Genomic DNA, 26,177 nt, shown 5'->3' with positions numbered 1-26,177 from the left:
TGACCGGCAGCGACTGTAGCTGCTTTTAGTGCAACAAAACACAAGTTTTGGCACAAAGGAGCACGTTTCCAATACTGTCATTTATGTTACAAGCTTGATTCCACCTTTTATTAAAAGACAGACAAAAGGTTAGTCATTTAATATATGGCTGATTTGGATGATTTTTTTTTTTTTTCCCCCAGAGTTAATTCAAGTGTTCTAATTCTTTATAACTTAAGACAAAAAGTGCAGCAGAAAAATAATGCATTGTTCCACAACTGGTTTGCTAATCCAGCTCCAAGAATTGTGCGTAATTTATCAAGTTCACCCTTTGGCAGCAGTTTGTTTAAACAAATGATCACTAAACTCCTGTGTAATTTGCAGGTCTTCTGCCCAAAGCTATAAGAAAAGGTGACATGTAACATGAACCATTCAAAAAAGCAGAACAGTGTAACGTCAAATTATCTGCCGTCTGCAGATTTTGGAAGTGTATGCGTTGGCGGATGTGCAGGCCTCGGGGTGAACGGGCCACCCTACAAATACATTATGAAAAATAAACTTTTTTTTTTTGTGAAACACTAAATATTGCTAGTCCTTTCATTTCTTCTTAATGTTTGAAAACTGTTTTTCTTGGCTCCGAGTGTTTGGGAAATCAAACTAAGCTGCTATTAGACTTATGTTCTCTCAGTTACATTAACGTTTTACTAATTTATCTCAAATTACTTGCTGGGTGATTTGGCCTCTCTATGGGTAAACGGTTGTGTGCAGGAATTTACAGTCAGGTTGTGATGGGGGGTATGACCTGGTCTAACACAGCGGTACTCCCTATGCGGCCCTCCTTGGCTGCTATTGCGGCCCCTCAGTCAGGGACGGATTACCAGTGTGGGTTCCAATTTTTGTAGACTTTTTTGTGTACTTAATTGAATGGAAAAAACAAGGATGCTACGAGTTTCATTGCCTCATGCGCTGGTGAGAGGAGGGAACTCTCATCATCCTGCAGTCTTCATCGTCTAACACTCACACTTTGATAAATATCCCCTAACTCTGTTCCGCTGCCGCTGCCGTCATCATGAACTGCCTCCTGCCAGCGTTCCATCTGCGGTCCACACGCCCCGGAAGATCAAGATCACAAGATACAATGTTACGCTAGTCTGATTGACAAGTGTCTGTCGGTGAATATATACTGAGATAAATGTACAAATACAGTTTATTGGTGAAGATAAACGATAATGACTACAACATTATGCAGTTTAACAGAATGATAATAAACAGAAACAATTTAAAATTAGATATGTGCGGGTTCAGAGTTACTCAAATCTTAACGCTAAATTAGCGCAAGTTCGGATTTATCCTGATTTTTTGGATAGCCAATAAGATGCTGTTTTGAGATCCGGGTAAATCCGAACCGGCACATCTCAATTTAAAAAGATAAAAAATACTATTGAGCTTTGAGCCATTCCTCAAGAACAGTGACCAACTGAGACACTGAAGAAGGTCAAAACAGTCTGGAACGCACCAGTCGCTCCAATTCGTCCCAGAAGTTCTCAATGGGGTTAAGATCTTGACTCTGAGCTGGTCAATCCATCCGTATTACCGAATTTTCTGTATACCAGTCCAGCATCGTCCTGGAAGCATAACACTGCGCAACCTACAATGATCCCCTTTACAAACTCAGTTAGCTCCTTCCGGCAAGTCATTTAATTAGCAAATAATCTAAATCAGTGCCCCTCTACCCGTTTGATGCCTTCACAAACAAGTGCCTACTGCAGGAGCACACCATGTCTCACGCGTACGGGGTGGGGGGGGGGGGGGGGGGGGAGGTCTACATAGTATAGCATTAATTAAGCACTGATGACCCACATTGGGAAAAAGTATTGGTCACGATCCGGGTAACTAAACACACTTACTTGCCATCCAAGTACCTTCTGAGACTGTCCCTGCACTCCAAGCCTGGATTCCATCTGCGCTGTCTGCGTGCACGGCATCTCCACGGTCTCTCCACAGTGATCCCGGCGACGCTGACATGACAGCTATCCAGCATGTCCATCCTGTCCTAGCGGGTGGGGTCTCCTGCTCTCCGCGGCCTCTGCCGCCGCCATTACTACAAGCTTCCACATGCTGTTTATAAAGACTTTTCCCTCCAGAGCCAAACATGGGCGCAGCCATGTTTGGGTTAAGCACATGACTCTCAACAGCCAATCCGCTGTACACAGAATCCTCTGTAATTGCTCAGCCAATCCCTGCTTCCCAGCAGGTATAAGTATCCTGAACCAAGGCTTCCTGTTGTCAGTGCTATGGTTGTCTAACCCAGTGTTGGATGTCTCTACATTCTGTGGTTGTCCTTGCTTGCTGTCTCCAGGTATTCCAGCTCCTGTGACCTTGCTCCACTTAAAGAGACCTCACACCAGTTACCATCCTGCGGTGCTGCCTGACTCCAGCGGTGTTTCCACATTGCCTCATGTTACCAGCAGTGTTCCTTCACCGTCTCCAGTTCTCAGCAGTGTTCCTACATCGTTTCCAGTCACCAGCTGTGTTCCTACATCGCCTTCAGATCACCATCGGTGTCACAACATCGAACTCTATCATCATCGGTGTCTCAGCATCGAACTCTGTCACCACCATCTGTGCCAGTTCACCCAGCATCCTCGGCAGTCCTCCAGCTCTCAACCTACCTCGGTGCTCTTCCATCGACTCCAGCTTCCAGTGAGTCATCCTCTGGTCAGTATAAGTTCATTTCGTCAGTACAGTGGTTAGCTGTTAACATCTATGGATAATACCATCTCAGTGTCTTCCAAGACTGTGCCATATTGATATCGTTCTACACTTGTTACTACCGTATCTGAGGAACTGTGCTGCTATAATTACACTGAATTCTAATTCCTGAGCATTGGTTCTTTCACCTAACTGCCGTTGTGATTATTGAACTGTGTGCACAATAAAGAACTTGACTTTTACACATCTGTCGTCTTGGTCACGCCTTCGGGCGTCTGTGCTAAGGGTACCCTGTATGTTCCGGAATCCCATACTGCCACCCAGGTTCACATATATACGTCAGCCCCTACGCCTGAGGCTTCCCCAGGTCATCCTCAACCCTCAGGCGTGACAGTGCCTCCTAATTTCATGAACGGGCATAAGCCTTGTACTTGAGGGTATGGGTCGTTGGGTCGACCCAACTTAGCTCGACCTAATGCCAAAGTCGACCTAAGTTGGGTTGACCCAATGCATGTCGACCTAATGCCAATGTCAACCTAATGACTGTCGACTTAAGATGGGTCGACCTAACGACCGTATCCCGTACTTGAAAGTGAACAATCTAACCTCTATTGCCATCTTAACTTTTTTTTTAATTACTTTCATTTATCTAATCCGCATTTATTCACCTATTATATATAAATATTTTTATTTTTATTTTTTTATGATTGATACACTAGTTACAACTCTTTACAAAAAACTTGCGTCCCTCTTGTACTAGCGGCTCTTAAAAAAAAGTTTCCAATGAGTCCATTAGTAACAGATAACCCAGTTTTACCAATTAACTTGTTTCAATTTTCTAACTGACATTCTGCAAGTGGGGGCAGCAACGGGGAGCGTTACAGAAAACCAGTGTCGGCACTCGGTTTCTGGGCATGTTGAAGCCGGCGGCTGTGCCCTTGCTTGAAGTTTTACCGGCCTCAGCAGCACTGCTTTGCTGGACATCCTGAGTAACTGATTCATGACGGCTGGAGCTGGAAACTGGTGCTGTAGCCCTGTAGAGCTGAAAACCTGGCACCATCTAGAGAGACGCTTAAATCTAGTATAAAGCCAATTAGCATAGACGAAGCAACATTTCCGTTTGCCAGAGATACACTTAAGATTGTTAGCAAACAATGCATTTTGGTTGTGTTTGTACAGATTAACGTAATATACCGTACATTCTTATTTTTGTATCCCGATGATAGAGCGTCAATGTATTGGTCAACAGTCAATAGATCGGCACCATATGGTCGACATACATTAGGTCGATAGATACAAAAGGTTGAAACAGGTCCGGCTCCAGGCATGTTCGAATTGAGCCGAGGCTGGTTATGCTTAGGAGGGGGGACCCCACGCCATTTTTTTCAGGGTTTTTTAACCATTTTTGTGCCGTCCAAAAAGTCGAATCCAGGACGCACTTATCCGTCAATTGGTCCATTTTTCGACAGCGGGACTGTCGAATCCGTTTTTTATTGAATATGTCGAATTCCGGCACCCGCCGGCCGGAATTAGATGGTCGAATTATGTCGAATTTAAAAAAAGGCGAAAAAAAGCCGCAATTCGCCCGGAATTGCATATACCCCTATGTGTATCTGGCACTATAAGGCAGGTAGGCAATGTAACAAAGCAATGAGGAAGGCTAGTCAGATGCTTGGCTGCATTGGGAAAGGAATCAGCAGCAGAAAGAAGTAATAATGCCACTGTATAGGTCATTGGTACGGACTCATCTAGAATACTGTGCTTAATTCTGGAGGCCATATCTTCAAACGGATATTAATACATTAGAGAGTGTACAAAGAAGGGCAACTAAAATGGTGCATGGCCTACATCACAAAACATACCCAGAAAGACAAAGAAATCTCAATATGTATAGTTTGGAGCAGAGAAGGGAAAGGGGGGACATGATAGAAACTTTCAAATATATCAAGGGTTTTACCAAAGTCCAGGAGGGAAACATTCGCCAAATGAGGAGAAGCAATAGGACACGAGGACATGCACTGAGACTGGAGGAGGGGAGGTTCAGGGGAAATTTGCGCAAAAATTACTTCACAGAAAGGGTAGTGGACAAGTGGAATAGCCTCCCATCAGAGGTGGTAGAGGCTGAGACAGTAGAGCAATTTAAACATGCATGGGATAGATATAAGGATATCCTTACAAAGAAATAAGGATCAAATAAGGTTTGAGATAAAAATATGATTTTAATACCTACCGGTAAATCCTTTTCTACTAGTCCGTAGAGGATGCTGGGGTCCACTTCAGTACCATGGGGTATAGACGGTTCCGCGGTTCCATGGGCACTTTAAGACTTTTCAAGGGTGTGAACTGCCTCCTCCCTCTATGCCCCTCCTCAAGACCTCAGTATAGGAACTGTGCCCAGGGAGACGGACATTTCGAGGAAAGGATTTACTTTTAATTTAACGGTGAGATTCATACCAGCTCACACCTCAACCATGCCGCACAACATGGCATTCAACATAACACATGCCAACGGGCATGAACAATTGCAGCAACATGCTTAAAAAAACCGTAACACAACACTTGTGTAATTATAAAATTAACAACTGCAGTAAAGTACGCACTGGGTCGGGTGCCCAGCATCCTCTACAGACTAGGAGAAAAGGATTTACTGGTAGGTATTAAAATCCTATTTTCTCATACGTCCTAGAGGATGCTGGGGTCCACTTCAGTACCATGGGGTTATACCAAAGCTCCAGTACGGGCGGGAGAGTGCGGATGACCCTGCAGCACTGATTGACCAAACTTGAGGTCCTCATCGGCCAAGGTGTCAAACTTGTAAAACTTTGCAAACGTGTTTGCCCCTGACCAAGTAGCTGCTCTGCAAAGTTGTAATGCCGAGACCCCCCGGGCAGCCGCCCAGGATGAGCCCACCTTTCTAGTAGAATGGGCATTTACCGGTTTCGGAATGAGCGTGCTGAATCGACCCTCTGATCCAGCGCGCAATGGTCTGCTTAGAAGCAGGACACCCAATCTTGGCCCTCATTCCGAGTTGTTCGCTCGCTAGCTGCTTTTAGCAGCAGTGCACACGCTAGGCAGCCGCCCTCTGGGAGTGTATCTTAGCTTAGCAGAATTGCGAACGAAAGATTAGCAGTTCTGCTATTAAATATTTCTCTGCAGTTTCTGAGTAGTTCCAGACGTACTCCTAGATTGCGATCACTGCAGACTGTTTGGTTCCTGGTTTGACGTCACAAACACGCCCTGCGTTCGGCCAGCCAGTCCCCCGTTTCCCCAGCCACTCCTGCGTTTTTGGCTGGCACGCCTGCGTTTTTTTAGCACACTCTCGGAAAACGCTCAGTTTCTGCACAGAAACACCCACTTCCTGTCAATCACTCACCGATCAGCAGAGCGACTGAAAAGCGTCGCTCGGCCCTGTGTAAAATTGCATAGTTTTGTGTGAAATTACTTAGCACATGCGCCCTGCGGCCCATACGCATGCGCATAACTGCCAGTTTTTAGCCTGATCGCAATTCTGCTAAAAACGGCAGCGAGCGAACAAATCGGAATGACCACCCTTGTTGGGAGCATACAGGACAAACAGAGCTTCTGTTTTCCGTAACCGAGCTGTTCTTGCGACATAAATTTTTAAAGCTCTAACCACATCAAGAGACTTTGACGCAGTGAAGGTGTCAGTATCCACTGGCACCACAATAGGTTGGTTTATATGGAAAGACGAAACCACCTTTGGGAGAAATTGTTGGCGAGTTCTCAACTCTGCCCTATCTTCATGGAAGACCAGGTAAGGGCTCTTGTGAGACAAGGCCCCCAATTCAGACACCCGCCTTGCGGATGCCAAGGCCAAAAGCATCACCACTTTCCAAGTGAGAAACTTCAATTCTATCTCCTGCAGAGGTTCAAACCAATTCAATTGAAGGAACTGCAACACCACATTAAGGTACCACGGCACAAATGGAGGTTGGATGTGCAGCACCCCTTTCACGAGCGTCTGAACTTCTGGAAGGGAGGCCAATTGCTTTTGAAAGAAAACCGATAAGGCCGAAATCTGGACCTTGATTGAACCCAATCTAAGGCCCGCATCCACACCTGCCTGCAGAAAATGGAGAAAACGTCCCAACTGAAACTCTTCCGTAGGAGCCTTCTTGGATTCACACCAAGACACATATTTTCTCCAAATACGGTGGTAATGTTTAGACGTTACTCCTTTCCTGGCCTGAATCAGAGTGGGAATGACTTCTTTGGGAATACCCTTTCGGGCTAGGATCCGGCGTTCAACAGCCATGCCGTCAAACGTAGCCGCGTTAAGTCTTGATACACGCACGGCCCCTGCTGCAGCAGGTCCTCGCAAGGAGGAAGAGGCAGAGGATCTTCTATGAGCAACTCCTGAAGATCAGGATACCAAGACCTCCTTGGCCAGTCTGGGGCAATGAGGATTGCTCGAACCCTTGTTCTTCTTATGATTTTGAGAACTTTTGGTATTAGTGGAAGTGGAGGGAAAACATATACTGACCGAAACACCCACTGGGTCACCAGTGCATCCACCGCTATTGCTTGAGGGTCTCTCGACCTGGAACAATATCTCTGAAGCTTCTTGTTGAGACGAGACGCCATCATGTCTACTTGAGGAACTCCCCAAAGACTTGTCACCTCTGCGAAGACTTCTTGGTGGAGGCCCCACTCTCCTGGATGGAGATCGTGTCTGCTGAGGAAGTCTGCTTCCCAGTTGTCCACCCCCGGAATTAAAATTTCTGACAGAGCTCTAACATGTCTTTCTGCCCAGAGGAGGATCTTTGTCACCTCTGCCATTGCCGCTCTGCTTTTCGTTCCGCCTTGACGGTTTATTTACGTGACTGCTGTTACATTGTCCGACTGGATCTGCATGGGTTGATCTTGAAGAAGATGCACCGCTTGTAGAAGGCCGTTGCAAATGGCTCTCAATTCCAGAACGTTTATGTGAAGACAGGTTTCCTGACTTGACCATTTTCCCTGGAAGCTGTTTCCGTGTGACTGCTCCCCAGCCTCGGAGACTTGCATCCGTGGTTACTAGGACCCAGTCCTGAATCCCGAACCTGCGTCCCTCTAGTAGGTGAGAACTGTGTAGCCACCACAGGAGCGAAATTCTGGCTTTGGATGACAGGATTAACTTCTGGTGCATGTGTAGGTGGGATCCGGACCACTTGTCTAATAGGTCCCACTGGAATACTCTGGCATGGAATCGGACAAACTGTATGGCCTCGAAGGCCGCTACCATCTTTCCCAACAACTGAATGCATTGATGGATCGACACTCTTGTTGGTTTCAAAATTTGCTGACCATTCTCTGGATTTCCAGAGCCTTTTCCACTGGACGAAATACCCGCTGTACTTCTGTATCCAGTATCATCCCCAGAAAGGACAATCTTGTTGTCGGTTCCAACTGTGACTTTGGAAAATGTATGATCCAACCGTGTTGTTGGGACTACCGACAGGGAGAGTGCAATGTTCTGCACCAACCGTTCCCTGGATCTCGCTTTTATCAGGAGATCGTCCAGGTAAGGAATTATATTGACTCCTTGTTGTCGAAGGATGACCATCATCTCTGCCATCACCTTGCTGAATATCCTCGGTGCCATGGAGAGTCCGAACGGCAACATTTAGAACTGGTAATGGCAATCCTGTACTGCGAGTCTCAGATACGCTTGATGAGGAGGATAAATGGGAACATGTAAGTAAGCATCTTGAAGTCCTCATTCTCCAGACTGGAAATCACTGTTCTCAGAGATTCCATCTTGAACTTGAACCTTTTTAGGTAAAGATTCAGAGATTTCAGGTTTAAAATTGGTCTGACCGAGCCGTCCGGCTTCGGAACTACGAAGAGGCTTGAATAAAACCCTTGTCCTTGTTGTGACAAGTGTACCAGGACAATGACTTGATCCTGACATAATTTTTGAATCGCAGCTGTTACTACTCTGTCCAGAAGAGAAGCTGGCAAGGTCGATTTGAAAAATCGGCATGGGGGGACGTCTTGAAACTCCAGTTTGTATCCATGGGACACTATTTGCAAGACCCATGGGTCCAGTCCAGATTGAACCCAGAGCTGACTGAAAAGTTTCAGACGTGCTCCCACCTGAGCGGACTCTTGCAAGGGAGCCCCAGCGTCATGCAGCAGATTTGGCAGAAGCAAGGGTTGATTTCTGCTCCTGCGATCCTGGAGACGCTGCAGACTTTTTTCCTCTTCCCCTTTCTCTACCCGCAAAGAAAGGAGAACCTTTACCCTTTTTGTATCTGTTGGGCCGAAAGGACTGCATCTGAGAGTGATATGTCTTTTTCGCCGGCGCAGGAGCATAAGGCAAGAATGTCGACTTACCTGCGGTAGCCGCAGAAACTAAAGCATCCAGCCCATCTCCAAACAAGGCCTCACCTTTATACAGGAGAGAGTCCATATTTCTTTTGGAATCTGCGTCAGCATTCCATTGGCGAATCCACAACGCCCTCCGTGCTCAGATCGCCATGGTAGCGGCTTTTGAACCCAAGAGCCCAATATCTTTCATGGCTTCCAGCATGTATGCAGCAGCGTCTTTGATATGACCTAACATTAGGAGTATCTCGTCTCTATCTATCGTGTCAATTTCAGATGACAAATTGTCCGACCATTTTTCTATAGCACTACTCACCCACGCACAAGCAATGGTGGACCTGAGTAGCATACCATTGGCCACATAAATAGATTTTAACGTAGTCTCCAACTTGCGGTCTGCTGGCTCCTTTAGTGAAGCCGTCCCAGGTGCAGGGAGAATCACCTTTTTAGTTAATCGTGACAGAGCACTGTCTAAAACGGGGGGTGACTCCCTTCTTTTCCTGTCCTCTGTTGGGAAAGGATAAGCAACCTGAATTCTTTTGGGAATCTGAAACTTCTTTTCAGGATTTGCCCAAACTCCCTCAAAGAGAGTATTTAGTTCGTGAAAAGGAGGGAAAGTTACATTTAATTTATTTTCCTTATAAAAATAAGCCTTCTCCTGAGATAAAGGAGGGGCTTCCGTAACTTCCAAAACCTCCTTTATAGCAAAAATCATGTATTGAATGCTTTTTGCCAATTTAGGATCTATTCCTCTGGAATCTCTAGTGTCGACACAGGAATCAGAGTCCGTGTCTTTATCAGTTTGTACTATTTGTTCAAATGGTCTCTTATGTGACCCAGAGGGGTCTCCTGTAGATGAAAAGGCTGAACTATTAAAAATCACATCTTCCACTGATTTTCTCCAGTTTTCTGCATGAGACTCAGACTTATCCAATCTCTTACTGATATGATTTACACTATCACGTAATTCTTTCACCCATTCAGGCTCGTGGTGTGCCGGCAGCGCCACCACATTACAACTCTGTGTCCCTAAAATGGCTCCCTCAGGGGAAGAACTCCCTGCCTCAGACATGTCACACACGTACACAACCACACCACAGACACTCCGGGACTTATAGGGGACAGACCCACAGTAAAATTTGTCAGAAGGACCCAGGAGCAGCCAGTTCACAACCCGCGCCAGTAATAAAAATTCTGTGAAACACAAAATGCCCACAGACCTGTAGCGCTTTTATAATGATAATTTCACAATATAGCACCAAATTATACTGTGCCCCCCCCTGTTTTGCACCCTGATACTTGGTTCAGAAGTGGAGGAGGACCAGCGTTCTTCTCTACAGCTTGTATGGAGAGAAAATGGCACTGAGCAGTGATCTGGCTGCCTGAGGAGGAAGCCCCGCCCCCATAATGGCGCGTTTCCCCTCAGATTTTTCCACACTAATATTTATACTGGCGGGGGTAGGACTGTGCCTCAGCATCTTATGCCCCTTTATCTGCCAGTTTTGAGTAGGTGTCATGCTGCCCAGGGCGCCCCCTCCCCACGCCCTGCTGTGCTTGTGTTACCGGGTAGCATGGCGCGCAGCGTTCCCGCCCGCTGCGCGGTACCTTTTAGCCGTCACGATGAAGATCTTTCTTGTACACTGACCTGTCTTCTGACTTCTGGCTCTGTAAGGGGGGTGACGGCGGGCTGTGGGAGTGAGCACATAGCCGCAGCAAGCGTTCAGTACCCTTCAGGAACTAATGGTGTCCTGTCAGCCAGAAGCAGAGCCATGAAACTATTCAGCAAGTTGGTTCCTACTTCTGCCCCCTAAGTCCCACGAAGCAGGGAGACTGCTGCCATCAGTCCTCCCTGAAAATAAAAAACCTAATATAAAGTCTTTCAGAGAAACTCAGTAGAGCTCCCCTGGAGTGCATCCAGTCTGCTTGGGCACATTTTCTAAACTGAGGTCTGGAGGAGGGGCATAGAGGGAGGAGCCAGTTCACACTCTTGAAAAGTCTTAAAGTGCCCATGGCTCCCGCGGAACCGTCTATACCCCATGGTACTGAAGTGGACCCCAGCATCCTCTAGGACAGGGGTGGCCAAACAGTCGATCGCGGACATGCGACCATTCGATCGCGATCCGCCGCCCATCCACCCGAGGCGAGGAGAGCGCAGCGCGCGCTTCTCCTGCCTGCCGCCTTGCCCCTCAGTCTGGTCTCCGGCAGTGACGGCGGAGTGTATAGTTCAAATCAGGCGCCGGTTCGTTAGCCAATGAGAGCTCGCGGGCCGGCGCCTGATTTGAGATATACACGCTGCCGTCACCGCCGGAGACCTGACTGAGAGGTAGGGCGGCAGGCAGGAGAAGCGCTCGCTGCGCTCTCTACACAGCGGTAAGTAGCACTGTCGGGGCATATGTGGCACTGTGGGGGCATATCTGGGGCACTGTGGGCACATGGCACTGTGGGGGCATATCTGTATCTGGCACTGTGGGGTCATATCTGTATCTGGCACTGTGGGGTCATATCTAGCACTGTGGGGTCATATCTGGCACTGTGGGGGCATATCTGGCACTGTGGGGGCATATGTGTATCTGGCACTGTGGGGGCATATCTGGCACTGTGGGCACATGGCACTGTGGGGGCATATCTGTATCTGGCACTGTGGGGTCATATCTGTATCTGGCACTGTGGGGTCATATCTGTATCTGGCACTGTGGGGTCATATCTAGCACTGTGGGGTCATATCTGGCACTGTGGGGGCATATCTGGCACTGTGGGGGCATATGTGTATCTGGCACTGTGGGGGCATATGTGTTTGAGGTTATTACCTGTGGGGGCCAATGTGTTATTTCGTGCGAGACAGTCATTACACTCTGTGCAGCAAGGCTACGTCCCTTTTTTGGTTATACCACGCCCACTTTTTGTTATGCCACGCCCTTTTTTGGGGCGGCGCCTGCGGTGCGCGCTATTATCCCACCTAGGTAGATCACAAAAGCTTTTCAGCTTTCAAAGTAGATCGCCGACTCCAAAATTCTGGCCACCCCTGCTCTAGGACGTATGAGAAAATATGGTAAAAAAAGGGGCAGACTAGATGGGCCAAGTGGTTTTTATCTGCCGTCAAATTCTATGTTTCTATACTGGAGACATAATGTGTAAGGAACACTACTGTTTATTGTGTGCGTAGAGGGGGTGTGAAAATATATTTATAGCTTGATAATATGAAATTGCGAGGCCACGCCCACTTTTCTAGGAGCGCGCGCATGGAGGGTGCACTTTGAAATTTTCTCGCTCAGGGTGCTAGTAGGCCTGGAGCCGGCCCTGGGTTGACAGAAGAAAGGTCGACGAATACAAAGGGCCGGATGTAATGACGACACAGTTCGGAGGCCGTGCGGGATGCCGGCCGAAACTCGGAACGTTATTTTAAAGGGGCAAACTCTTACAAGGCAAAACCATGCCTTGTAAGTGATTGCCCCTTTAAAAAAAAGTCCCAGTTCGCCCGACATCCTGCACGGCCTCCGAACTTTGGCGTCATTACATTTGTTTCAAAAGGTCAACATGACAATGGGTTGACCTTTTATGTTCACGTTTTCTCAACATTTGCTTGATTTTCTATCCACGTGGCCATATATTGGGAAAAGCAACCTTTCCCGACGTGTGGCGAGCGAGGTGAGGCCGCGAGGGTACACACTTGTACTAATGGTGGTCACACAACATGAAATAAACAAGATTTGGGTCAAAAAACGTGACGACTATTTGTGTCGACCCTGTCATTGTCATTAACCATTTACACCTGTCAACCTTAGGCACTTATGACTTTTCATGTCAACCTTTTGCACCTGTCGACCCATTGACTGTCGACCATTACATTCTCAATCCAGTGATCCAAACTCCATAATTTTATAGTATTAAGAAACACTGGATCCATACCCTCCAACTGTACCTTTTTGGCAGGTACAGTACCTTTTTAATATGGTCTGTACTACCTGTCAAAAGTATAGGAAAGGGAACGTGGCCACGCCCCCTTTACCCGTGGCCACGCCCATCACCCCTCCAAAGTCAGTACTGCACCATTGGATATACTAGTTAATATAAAATGGATCAAACCACTTTTGAATAAAGGTAAGCACTACCATAGGGACTGAATACCACAGAAATTTAGGGGAGGGGGTGCTAATTGTAATGTCTGACTCTGAGATGGCCACTTACTTCAAATCCTCACTCTTCCCACAGACAGACCACCATCTCGATCCTCCGGGGTGTACAGTCAGTCAGTGACGGTCTCGCAGCAATGCTTACTGGGAATTGTAGTTTTTGTTCCCATCTACAGTTATCGCAGTGTGCGGCTGCGGAACTACACGTCCCGTGAACCTTTGCGCCTAAGGGTAAACATTCGGCTCGCCTAATGCTGCGTCGGTTCCCGCCCTTTTTAAGGCGAATAGAGGAGTAATGGGTAAGAGCAATGACTGTAAAAGACAGTGTGGTTCAAGGATATGATCATAGGCACTTTCATGTGGAAAATATAGTGTTTTCCTTCACGCTCTGTCACTATGTAAGCTAAAAGTGTGTTTTCTTAAACTATAGATATTTACAGTCCACATTTAATACCAAAGGTAAATTGGGGACTTCAGATTACCTGTTGCATTCCCATGTTATAATTTCCAGGGGTGCTTTGCTGCTGAGCCTGGGAGGGCTGTAATCCCCAAATTGCAATGGAGGGCTGGGAGGGCTGTCATGTGTGAGCATGGGCCTTGGAGGGCTGTAATCCCCAAATTGCAATGTGTGCAAATTGTAAATATTTTTTTTGCATTTTAAATTCCTGGAAATGCTACTAATTTTTTTTTATTCATTTGCAAAGTGCAGGCGTTGCAACAGTTTTGCTGGCACCTAGCGACCTCCGAAATTGCAGATATGCATTTGCATCCTACACAGAAACGCGCAGGAAAATCTGCACTGTGCACATTATAACATGGTATTATGCAAAAGTTTCGGTCTATGAACTGTTTCATGAAGATATTAAATTACGTTTATGCAGCGTCACAACAGGTTATATGGGCAAATTTGCATACATACATACGCCTGTTCTTTCGTGGTAAATGTCCTGTGTGACTGCCATGCTTCCTCTCTTGTACACTTTTATTTGTAATGCTAGGTACAGCGCTAACCAGAATCCGCAGCTAGCAGATAGGGCTTCTCTCTTTAATCTTCCCGTACAATGTGTCCTTATCTATCACCCAGGACAAGGCAAGCAGGGGATTTTAATTCAGCTTCCTATCTGGAAGCGTCATTAACATAACTGGTTTAGTAGGTTGGGAGGTTTTATAGGGACCCACATTATTGGCAGGTTGATCCTGCAGAACATGATGTCTCCCTTGATTTTTATTATTTATTGAAGAGCCGTGAAGACACATTTATAAAATCTGGCGCCAGGTAAAAGTGGCAGTAAACAAGGCGAAAAATAAAACTTGCCCAATTTTTTTTTTTTTTTCAAAGCACAATTTGTAGATAATAGAAGCAATGCAATAAAATAACAGACCAAAAACCTGGAAAACTTTACAACATTGGTATATGGTACAAACGAGAACCAGCAGGACCAGACAGTAGGTGCTGATTATAGGGGGTCATTCCGAGTTGTTCGCTCTGTAAATTTCTTCGCATCGCAGCGATTTTCCGCTTAGTGCGCATGCGCAATGTTCGCACTGCGACTGCGCCAAGTAAATTTGCTATGCAGTTAGGAATTTTACTCACGTTTTTTTCTTCGTTCTGGTGATCGTACTGTGATTGACAGGAAGTGGGTGTTTCTGGGCGGAAACTGGCCGTTTTATGGGTGTGTGTGAAAAAACGCTACAGTTTCTGGGAAAAACGCGGGAGTGGCTGGAGAAACGGAGGAGTGTCTGGGCGAACGCTGGGTGTGTTTGTGACGTCAAACCAGGAACGACAAGCACTGAACTGATCGCAGATGCCGAGTAAGTTTCGAGTTACTCAGAAACTGCACAGAGATGTCATCGCAACATTGCGAATCTTTCGTTCGCAATTTTAAGAAGCTAAGATTCACTCCCAGTAGGCGGCGGCTTAGTGTGTGCAAAGCTGCTAAAAGCAGCTTGCGAGCGAACAACTCGGAATGACCCCCATAATCCAATCCAGCACTCTTCTCCCTGATCTCGTCCCCTTCACCCTCTCTCCAACTGTCTCTCTCATCTCCTATTGGATGTTCCGGTGCTTTCTTCAACTGAAAACTATTATTGACCCCCCCTCCCCCCCCCCAAAAAAAAAAAGAAAAAGAAAAAAAAACATTCCAGGACCATTTTTTCTTCTAATCTCACATTCTTGTCTCCAAACCCTGACGATTCCAACTCAACAACATCTCTAGAATCCTATCCATCCCACAAGATGTTCTTGTCATCTCCCACCTGGACTACTGCAACACCTTACTCTATTGTCAACCTCAATTCTGCCCTCTCCTTCATCTTCACTGTCTCCCTTACCTCTTAAGCAGGGATGACCAGACTTTTGGGCTTGGTGACTTATTCCAAAGGGCAAACAGAATTCCTGATCTACCATAATGCAATACTTTTTAGGGCTACGAGGTAATGAAGCGGAATCTAACAGAATATATATTTTTTTAACATAAACGGTGTTATGTAGCTAGATAATGTACTTAACGCCCTCAGATACACCAATATATGCAGGTTTGTAGAGATATTAAAGACAAACCACACAGTGTTATGTTGCTGGGTCATGCACTATACACCCCCAGATTCTCCAAGTAGATACTCTTATTGGCTATTACAGTCACATGTGACAGCTGGCTCGTAACAGCCATAATTTCTATGCAGATTCTTATTGGCTGCTACATGTCATCTTATGCAGCAGACAGTAGCTGACCGCGATCTACCTGCCAAGTGTCCACTATCGACAGGTAGATCGCGATCAATGCTGTGGACACCCCTGTCCTAAAGAAACCATTTTAAGCTACTCACCCTAATGTTCAGAGCTCTTCATCGTTCCTTTCCTTCCTACATTTCAAACTTACCCTAAAAATGCACCTGTCCACCAGCTCTTCTCACATGCTTAACTCTACTCATTTTCCACGTATCTCTTCCCAGTTATACCCCCACCCCCTTAGACTGGAAACTCTCACGAGCAGGGCCCTTCACCCTCTTGTTATTTTGCTGCTTTCTCCCTGTCTGCAGTGTACTGCCATTCACAGTCAGCAACTCTGATCCTTTTTCCCTGCCATGCCATGGGCACTGGACCATTAAGTTCACCTGTTTTTAACTTATGGCGGAATTCAGTTAGTCCCGTTAAGTTAACAGAGGGTGATAAAGGGGGTAGCTTCGGGCTTTATTATGTTGACCTTTTCAATTTCAGACCATTTTTCACCCTATCCTCTTTCTCTAACGTCCTAGTGGATGCTGGGAACTCCGTAAGGACCATGGGGAATAGCGGGCTCCGAAGGAGGCTGGGCACTCTAGAAAGATCTTAGACTACCTGGTGTGCACTGGCCCCTCCCACTATGACCCTCCTCCAAGCCTCAGTTAGATTTCGTGCCCGGCCGAGGTTGGATGCACACTAGGGGCTCTCCTGAGCTCTTAGAAAGTTATAGTCTTAGAATTTGTTCTTTTCAGTGAGACCTGCTGGCAACAGGCTCACTGCAGCGAGGGACTAAGGGGAGAAGAAGCGAACTCGCCTGCTTGCAGCCGGATTGGGCTTCTTAGGCTACTGGACACCATTAGCTCCAGAGGGATCGACCGCAGGCCCAGCCTTGATGTTCGGTCCCGGAGCCGCGCCGCCGTCCCCCTTACAGAGCCAGAAGCAAGAAGATGGTCCGGAAAATCGGCGGCATGAAGACTCAGTCTTCACCAAGGTAGCGCACAGCACTGCAGCTGTGCGCCATTGCTCCTCTCACACACTTCATACTCCGGTCACGGAGGGTGCAGGGCGCTGGGGGGGGGCGCCCTGAGGCAGCAATAAAAACACCTTGGCTGGCAAAAATACCTCAATATATAGCCCCAGGGGCTATATATGAGGTAAATACCCCTGCCAGAAGTCCATAAAAAACGGGAGAATAGGCCGCGAAAAAGGGGCGGAGCCTATCTCCTCAGCACACTGGCGCCATTTTCCCTCACAGCTCCGTTGGAGGGAAGCTCCCTGGCTCTCCCCTGCAGTCTACAAGGGTTAAAAAAAAAGAGAGAGGGGGCACTAAATTTAGGCGCAGTATACATTATATATATAGATATAAAGCTATAGGGGACATAACTCAGTTAGTCCCTGCAGTATATAGCGCTCTGGTGTGTGCTGGCATACTCTCACTCTGTCCCCCCAAAGGGCTTTTGTGGGTCCTGTCCTCGTTTAGAGCATTCCCTGTGTGTCTGCGGTGTGTCGGTACGGCTGTGTCGACATGTTGAATGAGGAGGCTTATATGGTGACGGAACAGAGGCCGATATATGTGATGTCGCCCCCTGTGGGGCCGACACCAGAGTGGATAGAGAGGTAAAAGGTATTAACCGACAGTGTCAACTCCTTACATAAAAGGGTGGATGACGTAACAGCTGTGGGACAGCCGGCTTCGCAGCCCGCGCCTGCCCAGGCGTCTCAAAGGCCATCAGGGGCTCAAAAACGCCCGCTCTCTCAGATGGCAGAAACAGATGTCGACACGGAGTCTGACTCCAGTGTCGACAAGGTGGAGACATATACACAATCCAATCCGTGACTTGATCCCGGCAATAAAAAATGTGTTATACATTTCTGACTTTAACCTCTATAAATGGGTTTTAGGTTTGGGGAGAAAAAAACAGGCAGTGTTTTGTTCCCCCATCAGATGAATAAATGAAGTGTGTGAAAAGCGTGGGTTCCCCCCGTTAAGAAACTGGTAATTTATAAAAAGTTACTGATGGCGTACCCTTTCCCGCCAGGAGGATAAGTTACGCTGGGAGATATCCCCTAGGGTGGATAAGGCGCTCACACGTTTAATAGGTACCTGTTGATAAAAAAAAAAAAAAAACAGGAGGCTATCCTGAAGTCTGTATTTACACACTCAGGTACTAGACTGAGACCTGCAGATAGTGCTGCTGCAGCGTGGTTGGTGACCCTGTCAAACAGGGATAATAGTTGGCAAACATAAAAACATATTAAAGACGTTGTCTTATATATGGGGGATGCACAGAGGGATATTTTGCCGGCTGGCATCCAAAATAAATGTAATGTCCATTCTGTCAGGAGGGTATTAGAGACCTGTCACTGGACAGGTGATGCTGACTTAAAAAGCGCATAGAGAGCCTTATAAGAGTGAGGAATTATTTGGGGATGGTCTCTGGGACCTCGTATCCACAGCAACTGCTGGGAAGAAATAATTTTACCTCAGGTTTCCTCACAGAAAAAGGTACAGTCCTTTCGGCTTCAGAAAAGCAAGCGGGTCAAATGGCGCTTCCTTTCTGTACAGAGACAAGGGTAGAGGGAAAAAGCTGCACCAGTCAGCCTGTTCCCAGAATCAAGATTCTTCCCCCGCCTCCTGTGAGTACACACCATGACGCGGGTGCTCCACAGGTGTAGCCAGGTACGGTGGGGGGCCGCCTCAAAAATTTCAGCAATTAGTGGGCTCGCTCACAGGTGGATCCCTGTTTCTTCCAAGTAGTATTTCAGGGGTACAAGCTGGAATTAGAGATGTCTCCCCCCAGCCGTTTCCTAAAATATGCCTTGCTGACAACTCCCTCAAGCAGGGAGGCTGTGCTAGAGGCAATTAATAAGCGGTATTCCCAGCAGGTAATACTCAAGGTGCCCCTACTTCAACAAGGACGGGGTTACTATTCCACACGGGTTGGGGTACCGAAACCGCATGGTTCGGTATGACCCATTTTATATTTAAAATCCTTGAACATAAAAAAATTCAAGTTCAAGATGGAATCGCTCAGGGCGGTTATTGCAAGCCTGGACGAGGGGGATTACATGGTATCCCGGGACATCAAGGATGCTTTCCTGCATGTCCCCATTTACCATCCTCGCCAGGAGTACCTCAGATTTGTGGTACAGGATTACCATTACCAAGTCCAGACACTGCCGTTTGGACTGTACATGGCACCGAGGGTGTTTTATCAAGGTAATGGCCGAAATGATGATACTCCTTCAAAAAAAAAGGGAGTTGTAATTATCCCGTAATTGGACAATCTCGTTCTAAGGGCGAGGTCCAAGGAGCAGTTGGTAGTCGGGGTAGCACTATTTTGGAAAGTGCTACAACAGCATAGGTGGATTCTAAACAGTCCAAAGTCACAGCTGGTTCCTATGACACGTCTACTGTTCCTGGGGATGGTTCTGGACATAAACCAGAAATAGTGTTTCTCCCGGAGGAGAAAGCCAAGGAGTTGTCATCTCTAGTCAGAGACCTCCTGAAACCAAAATAGGTAGCGGTGCATCATTGCACGCGAGTCCTGGGAAAAATGGTAGCTTCTTACGAAGCAATCCCATTAGGCAGGTTCCATACAAGAACTTTTCAGAGGGACCTGTTGGACAAGTGGTCCGGATCGCATCTTCCGATGCATAGGCTGATAACCCTGTCTCCAAGGACCAGGGTATCTCTACTGTGGTGGCTGCAGAGTGCCCATCTTCAAGAGGGCCGCAGGTTCGGCATACAGGACTAGGTCCTAGTGACCATGGATTCCAGCCTTTGAGGCTGGGGGGCAGTCACATAGGGAAGAAACTTCCAGGGACTTTGGTCAAGTCAGGTTATTTCCCTACACATAAATATTCTGGATCTGAGGGCCATTTACAATGCCCTGAGGCCAGCAAGGCCTCTGCTTCAAAACCAGCCGGTACTGATCCAATCAGACAACATCACGGCAGTCGCCCATGTAATCAACAGGGCGGCACAAAAAGCAGGAGGGCGATGGCAAAAGCCACAAGGATTCTCCGATAGGCGGAAAATCATGTGTTAGCACTGTCAGCAGTGTTCATTCCCGGAGTGGACAACTGGGAAGCAGATCTTCTCAACAGACACGACCTCCACCCGGGAGAATGGGGACTTCCTCCAGAAGTCTTCCAATAGGATTGTACACCATTGGGAAAGGCCACAGGTGGACATGATGGCGTCCCGCCTTAACAAAAAGCTATAAAAGATATTGCTCCAGGTCAAGGGACCCTCAGGCGATAGCTATGGACGCTCTGGTAACACCGTGGGTGTACCAGTCGGTTTAGGTGTTCTCCCCTCTGCCTCTCATACCAAAGGTACTGAGAATAATAAGAAGGCGAGGAGTAAGAACGATACTCGTGGATGGCCAAGAAGAGCTTGGTACCCAGAACTTCAAGAATTTATATCAGAGGACCCATGGCCTCTGCCACTCAGTCAGGACCTGCGGCAGCAGGGGCCCTGTCTGTTCCAAGACTTACCGCGGCTGCGTTTGACGGCATGGCGGTTGAACGCCGGATCCTGAAGGAAAAGGGTATTCCGGAGGAAGTAATTCCAACGCTTACTAAAGCCAGGAAAGAGGTTACAGCAACTCATTATCACCGCATATGGCGAAAATATGTTGCATGGTGTGAGGCCGAAAGGGCCCCAACAGAGGAATTTCAACTAGGTCGATTTCTGCATTTCCTGCAAGCAGGAGTGACTATGGGCCTTAAATTGGGTTCCATTAAGGTACAGATCTCGGCTCTGTCGATTTTCTTTCAAAAAAGAACTAGCTTCAGTACCTGAAGTTCAGACATTTATAAAAGGAGTGCTGCATAGTCAGCCCCCGTTTGTGCCTCCTGTGGCACCTTGGGATCTCAACGTGGTGTTGAGTTTTCTTAAAATCACTTTGGTTTGAACCACTAAAAACCGTGGATCTGAAATATCTCACATGGAAGGTGGTTATGTTATTGGCCTTGGCTTCTGCCAGGCGAGTGTCAGAATTGGCGGCTTTGTCTTGTAAAGGCCCTTATTTGATTTTCCATATGGATAGGGCAGAATTGAGGACTCGTCCCCAGTTTCTCCCTAAGGTGGTGTCAGCGTTTCACCTGAACCAGCCTATTGTGGTGCCTGCGGCTACTAAGGATTTGGAGGACTCCAAGTTGCTAGACGTTGTCAGGGCCCTGAAAATATATGTTTCCAGGACGGCTGGAGTCAGAAAATCTGACTCGCTGTTTATCCTATATGCACCCAACAAGCTGGGTGCTCCTGCTTCTAAGCAGACTATTGCTCGTTGGATTTGTAGTACAATTCAGCTTGCACATACTGTGGCAGGCCTGCCACAGCCAAAATCTGTCAATGCCCATTCCACAAGGAAGGTGGGCTCATCTTGGGCGGCTGCCCGAGGGGTCTCGGCTTTACAACTTTGCCGAGCAGCTACTTGGTCAGGGGCAAACACGTTTGCAAAATTCTACAAATTTGATACCCTGGCTGAGGAGGACCTGGAGTTCTCTCATTCGGTGCTGCAGAGTCATCCGCACTCTCCCGCCCGTTTGGGAGCTTTGGTATAATCCCCATGGTCCTTACGGAGTTCCCAGCATCCACTAGGACGTTAGAGAAAATAAGAATTTACTCACCGGTAATTCTATTTCTCGTAGTCCGTAGTGGATGCTGGGCGCCCATCCCAAGTGCGGTTTATCTGCATTACTTGTACATAGTTATTGTTAACTAAATCGGGTTATTGTTGAGCCATCTGTTGAGAGGCTCTATTGTTTCATACTGTTAACTGTGTTTCATATCACGAGTTGTACGGTGTGATTGGTGTGGCTGGTATGAGTCTTACCCGGGATTCAAAATCCTTCCTTATTGTGTACGCTCGTCCGGGCACAGTACCTAACTGAGGCTTGGAGGAGGGTCATAGTGGGAGGGGCCAGTGCACACCAGGTAGTCTAAGATCTTTCTAGAGTGCCCAGCCTCCTTCGGAGCCCGCTATTCCCCATGGTCCTTACGGAGTTCCCAGCATCCACTACGGACTACGAGAAATAGAATTACCGGTGAGTAAATTCTTATTTTTTAAAAATTATTAATGTGTTAACAGGAATTAACACGTGTTAACAGGCTAACAATAGGGTTCAATTCAGCACGAATTGAATCGCGCCAGGTAGTAGGTCCCCGACCTATTCAATTCAGCTCACTTATGTCAGAGAATGCCGGTACTCGCACCTAAAACATAGTATTTAGTCGCGAGAACCAGCATTCTCCGACTAAAGTTAACAATAAAAAATTAACAGCGCTCAAAATAAATCTAAAACAGGTGATTTCATAAAATGGTTCACATAAATTTAATAAACACACTATAAACACATTAAGAAATGATTCTCAGATAAAACCGTATATAGAGAGCCTCATTGCCAGTCTCTGAACCCCAATTGGTTATTTGTAAAGGCACACCTGATAAAGTTAGCGTTCTTGTGACCGGTCACACTATCAACAGGGTCCTTTTGTAATATGCAGATGTATCCAATCTCTTTGGTGTATAATTACCGATTTCCTCGTGGATGGCCTGGTATCCCACTTAGCGAGGGTCTAAATGATGTTTCCGATCCTGCGCAGATGATTGGTGGTTCTGTCTTTGTTAAGTGTCCACGATGTTAAGCTGGAAATATCCAAGGATGGTACAACTGCAAAAACGTTCTGTGGGGTGGCCTTGTGGTGTCTGGGTCAGAGGCTGGTTCCCTTACGCGTTTCGCAGCTTTATCAAACTAAAGTGACTGGCGCTATGCTGTTTCCGCCGCGCTAAGGGCAGAAAACACATTGCAACAATAGCTTTATCGGAAGACATCCTCTAGTCGGTCATAACAGCGTGCTGAATTCAATAGCTCCGGGAGCTCCTTCCCAACGCTATTCGATTTGCACTGAATTGAATTGAGCACATAGAATCCGTGAAAAGGTCACGTACCTATGTGTTAACAGGGTTGCTGCATTTTTTTTCCGCAGTTTTGACAACAACAACAAAAATTCCTGATAAGTGCAGTCTGCCGCTAACTTCGGGGTTAATTGAATTGCACCAGGGGATCAATTAGCCTTGGTAAATTACCGCAGCTTTTTGAATGCTTAATAGTTTTCCCTTTTTTATATTGAATTGTTTGTGTTTCTTTTGTTGTCATTTTGCCCTGGGCAGTAAGTACATTCCTACAGACATTTGGTTACGCCATGTAAATAGAAGAAAATAAAATAATGACAATAGGAGACATTTAAAGACAGGAATGTCACAATTTTTATGATACACACTGTCCAGTATTCACGTGGAATTCTGTCAGCTCCGTTGTTGCCTAATGCCATTTGTTTTATATCAATCCACATTCTCAACATCTAGTGCTGATCTGAATGCAGATTATGAAAGTTCCTGGATAACAGCCAGCCTATGGTGACTTCCAAAATATTTATGTTACTCACAATTTTCTATCTTTATAACTGTACTGTTGTGCACGTGTACAGTATAACACAGTGATTCCTGGCCCACATGGTACTTCCACAGTGACACATAATACCAAAGCCTCGCTTCAGCTGTGAGAATACGCTGAAAACGTACGGCTCCTAAAAAACCCTGTGTCACTCTAACCGTATGGCTACACCCAGAGAGGGTCCAGGAGTATGAAAAAACTAGTCTATTCACTTTTCTCTATCGTCCTAGTGGATGCTGGGGTTCCTGAAAGGACCATGGGGAATAGCGGCTCCGCAGGAGACAGGGCACAAAAGTAAAGCTTTCCGATCAGGTGGTGTGCACTGGCTCCTCCCCCTATGACCCTCCTCCAAGCCAGTTAGATTTTTGTGCCCGGCCGAGAAGGGTGCAATCTAGGTGGCTCTCCTAAAGAGCTGCTTAGAAAAGTTTAGCTTAGGTTTTTTATTTTACAGTGAGTCCTGCTGGCAACAGGATCACTGCAACGAGGGACTTAGGGGAGAAGAAGTGAACTCACCTGCGTGCAGGATGGATTGGCTTCTTGGCTACTGGACATCAGCTCCAGAGGGACGATCACAGGTACAGCCTGGATGGTCACCGGAGCCTTGCCGCCGGCCCCCTTGCAGATGCTGAAGTAAGAAGAGGTCCAGAATCGGCGGCAGAAGACTCCTCAGTCTTCTAAAGGTAGCGCACAGCACTGCAGCTGTGCGCCATTTTCCTCTCAGCACACTTCACACGGCAGTCACTGAGGGTGCAGGGCGCTGGGAGGGGGGCGCCCTGGGAGGCAAATGAATACCTATTTTGGCTAAAAATACCTCACATATAGCCTCCGGAGGCTATATGGAGATATTTAACCCCTGCCAGAATCCGTTAAGAGCGGGAGACGAGGCCGCCGAAAAAGGGGCGGGGCCTATCTCCTCAGCACACAGCGCCATTTTCCCTCACAGAAAGGCTGGAGGGAAGGCTCCCAGGCTCTCCCCTGCACTGCACTACAGAAACAGGGTTAAAACAGAGAGGGGGGGCACTAAATTGGCGTTAGAAATATATAAAAAAGATGCTATAAGGGAAAACACTTATATAAGGTTGTCCCTATATAATTATAGCGTTTTTGGTGTGTGCTGGTAAACTCTCCCTCTGTCTCTCCAAAGGGCTAGTGGGTCCTGTCCTCTATCAGAGCATTCCCTGTGTGTGTGCTGTGTGTCGGTACGTGTGTGTCGACATGTATGAGGACGATGTTGGTGAGGAGGCGGAGCAATTGCCTGTAATGGTGATGTCACTCTCTAGGGAGTCGACACCGGAATGGATGGCTTATTTAGGGAATTACGTGATAATGTCAACACGCTGCAAGGTCGGTTGATGACATGAGACGGCCGACAAACAATTAGTACCGGTCCAGACGTCTCAAAAACACCGTCAGGGGTTTTAAAACGCCTGTTTACTTTAGTCGGTCGACACAGACACAGACAGGGACACTGAATCCAGTGTCGACGGTGAATAAACAAACGTATTCCTTATTAGGGCCACACGTTAAAGGCAATGAAGGAGGTGTTTCATATTTCTGATACTACAAGTACCACAAAAGAGGGTATTATGTGGGATGTGAAAAAACTACCGTAGTTTTTCCTGAATCAGATAAATTAAATAAAGTGTGTGATGATGCGTGGGTTCCCCCCGATAGAAAATTATGGGCGGTATACCCTTTCCCGCCAGAAGTTAGGGCGCGTTGGGAAACACCCCTTAGGGTGGATAAGGCGCTCACACGCTTATCAAAACAAGTGGCGGTACCGTCTATAGATAGGGCCGTCCTCAAGGACCAGCTGACAGGAGGCTGGAAAATATCATAAAAAGTATATACACACATACTGGTGTTATACTGCGACCAGCGATCGCCTCAGCCTGGATGTGCAGAGCTGGGGTGGCTTGGTCGGATTCCCTGACTAAAAATATTGATACCCTTGACAGGGACAGTATTTTATTGACTATAGAGCATTTAAAGGATGCATTTCTATATATGCGAGATGCACAGAGGGATATTTGCACTCTGGCATCAAGAGTAAATGCGATGTCCATATCTGCCAGAAGATGTTATGGACACGACAGTGGTCAGGTGATGCAGATTCCAAACGGCACAAAGGTGTATTGCCGTATAAAGGAAGAGGAGTTATTTGGGGTCGGTCCATCGGACCTGGTGGCCACGGCAACTGCTGGAAAATCCGCCGTTTTTACCCTAAGTCACATCTCTGCAGAAAAAGACACCGTCTTTTCAGCCTCAGTCCTTTCGTCCCTATAAGATCATATCTGCCCAGGGATAGAGGAAAGGGAAGAAGACTGCAGCAGGCAGCCCATTCCCAGGAACAGAAGCGTTCCACCGCTTCTGACAAGTTCTCAGCATGGCGCTGAGACCGTACAGGACCCCTGGATCCTACAAGTAGTATCCCAGGGGTACAGATTGGAATGTCGAGACGTTTCCCCTTCGCAGGCTCCTGAAGTCTGCTTTACCAAGGTCTCCCTCCGACAAGGAGGCAGTATGGGAAAAAATTCACAAGCTGTATTCCCAGCAGGTGATAATTAAATTACCCCTCCTACTACAAGATAAGGGGTATTATTCCACACTATATTGTGGTACTGAAGCCAGAAGGCTAGGTGAGACTTATTCTAAAAATTTTTTTGAACACTTACAAAGGTTCAAATCAAGATGGAGTCACTCAGAGCAGTGATAACGAACCAGGAAGAAGGGGACTATATAGTGTCCCGGGACATCAGGGATGCTTACCTCTATGTCCCAAATTTGCCCTTCTCACTAAGGGTACCTCAGGTTCGTGGTGCAGAACTGTCACTATC

The 26,177-nt window shown here is 47.0% G+C and overlaps 2 long non-coding RNA genes across 22 annotated transcripts in view; one reads left to right on the top strand and one right to left on the bottom strand.

Moving 5' to 3' along the window:
• LOC134957126 (uncharacterized) overlaps positions 1 to 13,274 on the bottom strand; it is a 96,575-nt gene extending 83,301 nt beyond the window's left edge. The window contains exon 1 of the long non-coding RNA XR_010186480.1: positions 13,207 to 13,274. This is a non-coding gene — a long non-coding RNA (uncharacterized LOC134957126). The remainder of the gene's footprint in view (positions 1 to 13,206) is intronic.
• Positions 13,275 to 13,368: 94 nt separating this feature from the next.
• The window catches only part of LOC134958509 (uncharacterized), a 728,433-nt gene continuing 715,624 nt past the window's right edge, over positions 13,369 to 26,177 (top strand). For 20 of the 21 annotated variants that reach the window (XR_010187035.1, XR_010187037.1, XR_010187031.1 and 17 more), the window contains exon 1: positions 13,390 to 13,450. This is a non-coding gene — a long non-coding RNA (uncharacterized LOC134958509). Of the gene's footprint in view, positions 13,451 to 26,177 lie in introns of all 21 variants that reach the window. The other variant, XR_010187033.1, reaches the window with a different exon arrangement.

Source organism: Pseudophryne corroboree, chromosome 9 (genome assembly GCF_028390025.1).
Source record: "Pseudophryne corroboree isolate aPseCor3 chromosome 9, aPseCor3.hap2, whole genome shotgun sequence".
NCBI lineage: Eukaryota > Metazoa > Chordata > Amphibia > Anura > Myobatrachidae > Pseudophryne > Pseudophryne corroboree.
Note: the sequence above shows the minus strand (reverse complement) of the source record. Positions and strands in the feature narration are given on the sequence as shown.